Raw genomic sequence first — 6,487 nt, forward strand, 5'->3', positions numbered from 1 at the left:
AGGGTCGGCCACAGCTTTTATTTAAACAGATTCTTATTCATATCGTACACAGAAAAAACTTGCCATTAATTTACCAACCATTAATTTCCAAATGCCAGCCACCGCAGCCGCGGTGGGCATGTAGGTCATTCCAAATACCGTCTGGGTAACCAATGGCAAGGACACTTTTACCCCGCCACGGAGGAGTACCTGTACACCTACACGGGACTCCGACCCCCACCTAAACGCAGAAGAGCGGCTCCAATACCATCCCGTAAACCGGAAAGAAAAATGTCAAGGCCGATATCATTCAAATGGACGCCATCACGCAACATGAGGCCCTGATCAATACCTTCCAACAGTCTATGGCGAACTACAATACCCCCCCTGTCGCGAACAAAACGGGAAATCCGGGAATTAAGAAGACGCCTGGCTCTCTCAATTGCACCCGGGTCTCTCGCCCCCCTCCAGCAAAGCCGGGGAACGATTTCGGACCAAACTAAAACCATATCCGAGAAAAAAGCTTGAAACCTGCCCATATCTGATCTGATGAGGGATAACAGCTCCGCTACCCGTACACTGCCAAGATCATTGCCGCCAGCGTGAATGACCAATATGACGGGGGGGGCGTAACCCTGCTGATTGCCACCACCTCTGGTAAGACCTGCAACCACCGTAAACCTCCAATACCACGCCATTGAAATTGCACCCCTGTAAAACCCAAAGTGTCTCCTCCTGGACGAAATGCCGCTCTCTGTTCAGCCCGCCGAATATAGGAATGGCCAACCATCCAAACTGTCGCACGCAGATGCCCTGGAAGAGATTAAAGCGTCAGTAAATCAGGCCGTACGTAAGTGGTAAAACACGCTGATTTCCAGCGACCAATCTTTTTAATGTGTTCATCCTTGAGGCCACAAAGACTCGCTTCCGTTGCGGCACCTATGCGGAACGAGTGAGTTCCAAATTCATTAGGATTGAAACCAAGCTGACACAAGCAACGTTTAAACATGGCCGCAAACTGAAAGCGGGTCAACGGGGAACCATCAAGGTGTGAAAGAAAACGGTCAGTCTGAGATCTAATCGTGGAAAACTGAGACACCAGGGCGCAGGGACAGGCAGGGCCATCAATCGCCGTTAATGGGATCCAACACCCTTTACCCAAAACATCAGTCTTAGAGCGCCGGATGCACAAAAGAATGGAAGAGGAATTGCCGAGCACATCACCGGATAACAGTCCTCCCGCTTTTGATTTGCTTTGCGGGACCAGTTCACTAACTCGCAATGCTGCGAAGAAAGCTAAAGCAAAAGCGGTTCTGAAAAGAGCAACCTCATAACTGGATATACAAACTTTGGGTAATATAGCTAAAAGCCTGCACAGTAGTGCAAACGACACCAGTCTTCTGGAGTCCTTCTTAACAGAATTCCTGGCCCAACCTTTCATGGCTTGCAATATGGGAAAACGTTTCGTAACATCCTCCACCCCCATTAGCTTGAACAGAAATGCCAAACCCGTCAATCGCTTTTTAGCAACTGCAACTGAATGGCCACGCCCCCGAAGCAGTAAAAGGTAATCCACAGTCACCTGAAAACAGTTATCGGGTGCCCAGGAGGTAGTAACCGGGAACAAGGAGAACCACTCAGCCCAAGCCTTACCATGCGCCGCCCAAGTGGCTGGAGCCACCGAAGTTTGGACCATGTTCATAAGCTGCTCTCCACTATCTCCCATAAGGTAGTTGGGCATTCCTGTCCGCGGGACTCTGCCTCTGGGACTAAATCCCGGAATTTCTGCCACTGTGAACGAGAGAGAGCATCAGCTGCTGAATTGGAAACCCCCGGTACATGCTTGGCCCGAAACCAGATATTGTGCGTCAAGCAAAGCAAGACCAGGTGGCGCAACATAGCTAAAACAGGCAAAGAAGAAGACGTCAAGTTGTTAATTGCAAATACAACACTCAAATTATCAGTCCAAAAACAAACTTTTTTATTTGACATGCATTCGCCCCAGAGTTCCACCGCCACCACAATAGGGAAAATCTCAAGTAAGGTCAAATTCTTGCAAAGGCCAGCTTCAACCCAGCACTCGGGCCAAGCACCAAAGCACCACTGAGTGCCGAGGATGGCCCCAAAACCTACAGAGCCGGCCGCATCCGTAAACAGGGATAAGTCGTGATTGCAAACCTCATGGCTCATCCAGCAAGACCTACCATTGAAGACCCGCAAAAATTGTTTCCACACCTCTAGATCTGCCTTCAACTGCCGAGTGATCCTGATATAATGGTGGGGGGATTTTGCTCCCCTCGTAGCCAGGGACAAGCGTCGGGAAAAAACCCTACCCATGGGCATGATTCTGCAAGCAAAAACCAAAAGGCCTAACAACGATTGGAGCTGCTTCAGGGTAACTTTGGAGGCTTCTTGTACCCGCTCGACTAGCGCTAGCAACTTAAACATCTTATCGCTGGGAAGACGGAATTCCATCCGAATGGTGTCGATCTCTATACCGAGGAAAGTCAAAACTACAGTAGGACCTTCTGTTTTCTCCTCAGCGAGAGGGACACCAAACTGCTGAGCAACAAAACGAAAGGTGGCTAGGAGGCCCGAACAACTACTGCTGTCTGCTGGGCCTACAAACAAAAAATCATCTAGGTAGTGAGTTAAAGAATGAGAGCCTGACTCGCAACTTACGACCCACTCTATAAAGGAACTGAAAACCTCAAAGTAGAAACAGGAAATTGAACAACCCATTGGTAGGCACATGTCATAGTAAAAATGTCCATCAAAGAAACAACCTAAAAGATGAAAACAATCTTGGTGGACCGGCAGGAGCCGGAATGCGGATTCGATGTCAGCTTTAGCCAAAAGTGCACCGTTACCTGCCTTACAAACCAATGCAATTGCACGATCAAAGGGGGCATAAGACACTGAAGCATCCTCCTTACTAATGCCATCATTGACGGATCCGCCTTTAGGGTATGATAGGTGGTGAATTAAACGAAATTTACCGGGCTCCTTTTTGGGTACCACACCTAAAGGGGAAACCCTCAAGTTGGGAAAAGGTAACGATTCAAAGGGGCCCGCAATCCTGCCTAACTCCACTTCCATTCTTAACTTATCAGCTACCACACCGTGGTGCTCTTCCGCTGACTTGAGGTTAGTGGAAAACAATGGTTTAAATTTCAACTGAAAAGGGATGAAAAACCCAAAAAGAAAACCACATCTAAGCAGGGCGGCTTCCCGCTTCCTGGGGTACTGATCTAACCAAGGTGACATTGCTAGCACGTTCACTGGGGTTCTCTGTTCTACCTGGGAGTTGAGGTGCTGACAGTGGCTTGCCCTTTTTAAAACACCTAACGGCCGAGTGGGCTCCCCCGCAAATGGAGCACTCATGCTTAAATTTACAAGTTCCGAAGAATCTGCAATGACCCTCATTGAACAACCAGCAAACCCCCGGCCTTCTGGGGGCCGCAGAGCTGGCCTGTGAGTGCCCAGCGGCCCCCGACAGAAAGGGAGGGGGGCGCTGGGCCATCATAAGCCGAATCCAAACATCTGTAGCTTTCATGTCCCAACCCAGATCCGGATGAAGCGCCAGTTTCCTCCTAAATTCCTCGTCATACCTCCACCAGGCAGAACCCCCGTGCACTTTGTAAGCCCCATAAATAAGATCCTGGTAAACAAAAAGTTGAGAGCACTTTTCGGGATGTTTTTGACCGATAACCCCTGCAAGCACCGAAAAGGCTTGTAGCCAATTTCCAAACGTTTTAGCGACTCTAGGCTTCCTGTCCTCGCTTTTGTCAAAACGCCTCTCCTTATCAACCGTCACTTGATCAGGCGAGATCAGGGACCAAATATCAATATACTCATTATTCCAAATTTTTTCCCTGGTCTCAGCTGATAAATGAGAGCCCAGCGGGCTAACCCCACAAAAATAGACATCCTTGTATGTACCAGCCGATGGGAGTTCAGTCTGTGGAGTAGGACTATGGGCAACTAACTTGCCCAAAATTTGTTTAAGCGCAACAAGAACGTCATTAGTAGGTTCACCAGTACCCACCCATGCCCCCGTACAGTCATACCCACCAGATCTTGAGGGCAGGGGTGTAGTAGCAGCATTACTCCTCTGACGAGATGTGGTGTCATCCCGGCACGAACTGTGAAACCGGTGGGAACCCCGATGTGTTCTGCGTCGCTTGTTCCCCTGCCGATCCTCTGAACTCCCATTTGAGGGAGAGGAGGGGGAGTATGACCGTGGCGACTCCCAAGCCGAAAAACAGGAGGGTACTGGGGATTGGACCCGTGAACCTCGTCTACCACTGGTATCCCTAATGGGGGAGTCAGCTATGTTCTGATATCTACGAGTGGAGCTATGGTCAATACACCGGTCAGCTCCCCGAGACGTAGAACCATGCCTATCTTCAGTAGCATTTGAATGGGGGGTGCTATGAGTAGTGGCTAAACGATCATCTTTGTGGAGGAAAGACTGCTGACCATGCGTAAACCCCCCTAAGGCAGAGGCAGAACACTCTGAATCATGGGGTGGGGAACTATCCTCAGAGGAAGAGAATGGGGCACGTGTGTATTGACCCCAGATGTAATACTTTTATTATGTACCCCAGTGTGCTTAGGTGGAACTGCGGGCAGCTGGGGAGACTTAGCTGACACGTGCAGCCTGTGTTGAGAAACAGTAACAGGGGGAGGAGGGGAGCTGCGGGACTCAGCCCGAGCAGCAGGCAGTTTCTGTGACTGACATGGAGTGGCCGAGGTAGGAGGAGCGCGCCCTGCTGCACTTGCAGCCGCTCGCGCTCGTGTAACAGGAGGCCTCACGGTACTTGCTAGGGCTTGGGAAGGGATAGCCGCATTAGCAGGGCGGGCAGCCGGAGTAGCGGTCGCATCTCGAGCCGCATTCCGGATCCGCCGTCTAGGGGGGCTGGGACTAAGTCGGGACGGGGGGCGGGAACGCCTAGATGGACCCGCTGCATTGACACGCGCAGCAGTCCTGCTGCGAACGGTCGTGGCTGCGGCAGGAGGGGGAATCAGCTCTGATAAAAGCTGATTCACCCAACCAGAACCCTGCTGCCTAACTCTTTCCCTCACCTGTGCCTCTAATGAGTCAGCCATTGGGAGAACCAGACACACTGATGGCAGCAGCTCCACCAGCGCTCCAGGATCCTGAGGGAAAAGGAAGCAGGTAAGGCACTCCCTGCTATAAATAACTGCCCTCCCCTTCTGCTCCCACCAATAATACTCTAGACTAAAACCACCAATCACCAATCCCCTGGCCTGTCATCCCTCCTCCCAGTCATTGGCACCCTCGCTACACCCTTTGGTGCCCTCAAGGAAGCCAATGCTTGTGTTTAATGGAACTAGTGAAATCATAGTATACATGATCACCTACTAGTGATGGGCGAATTTGCGCCGTTTCGCTTCGATGGAAAATTTGTGAAAAATTCACGAAACGGCATCTCGTTTTTGACACCAGCGCCATTTTTTGACGCCGGCGTCCGTTTTTGATGGCGGCGTCCATTTTTTGCGAAAAAATAATTTTTGACGCTGGCAAATTTTCGCGGGCGTTTCGCGAATTTATTCGCTGGCGGCGAATCGCGCAAATTCGATGCAAATTCGCACCTGGCGAATAAATTCGCCCATCACTATCAACTACATGTTAAGATCTTTCTCTGGAAAAGAAGTGAAAATGAATTACTTAAACATGAGGAGTTGGCCTAGAGGCTCCAGTAAACATATGCATTAACCTCCTGTTGTTCTGGCATGCTTCTCATGACTGCTTTGAATAATTTTAAAACATGGGACAAAATTGCTATTAAAAAACTTCCCCTTTCCATTCTCTATGGCAATAGAAACCCGTGTTTCTGAGGTTTAGATGGTATCATAGGAAGAATAATACTTCCCTATAAGGTATCTAAACCCGGTGGTTGCACTTCATGAAGAGGTTCCAATAGATGTGCCAGATTTGTGTCCAGTAAATTGGATGAAAACACTGTTTTGAACTAGTGCTTTGGAAGTGCTAAAATCCCCACTGGATGCAATGTGCACCCAATTACGTCAAAAGCAAGCGCAGTTCTCATTTAACTCCATAGTACCGTAGTAAATTATTCCAATTAGCCCCAGTTAGCAATGTCAGTCTAATTATTTTAATATTCTAATATTTCATTATAGGGCAAAGCTTAATATACAATTATTAGTGATGGGCGAATTTATTTGGCAGGCGCAAATTCGCGGGGAATTTGCGTGAATAAATTCACGGGCGAAAATTCGGCGGCGTCAAAAAAAATTTGCCACCGGCATAAAAAAAATGGATGCCGGCGTCAAAAACGGACGCCGGCGTAAAAAACGAGACGCTGGTGCCGTTTCGCTAGTTTTTTCCGCCTTTTCATGAATTTCGCGGGAAATTTTTCTCTATCTAATGTTGCATTGAGATCACAATCCACGGTCAATGAGAGAATGCAGATTTCAGATGCTCATTTCTCAGGAGTGCTACAAATCCAGTTGGCACAGG

Source organism: Xenopus laevis, chromosome 7L, assembly GCF_017654675.1.
Source record: "Xenopus laevis strain J_2021 chromosome 7L, Xenopus_laevis_v10.1, whole genome shotgun sequence".
Classification (NCBI taxonomy): Eukaryota; Metazoa; Chordata; class Amphibia; order Anura; family Pipidae; genus Xenopus; species Xenopus laevis.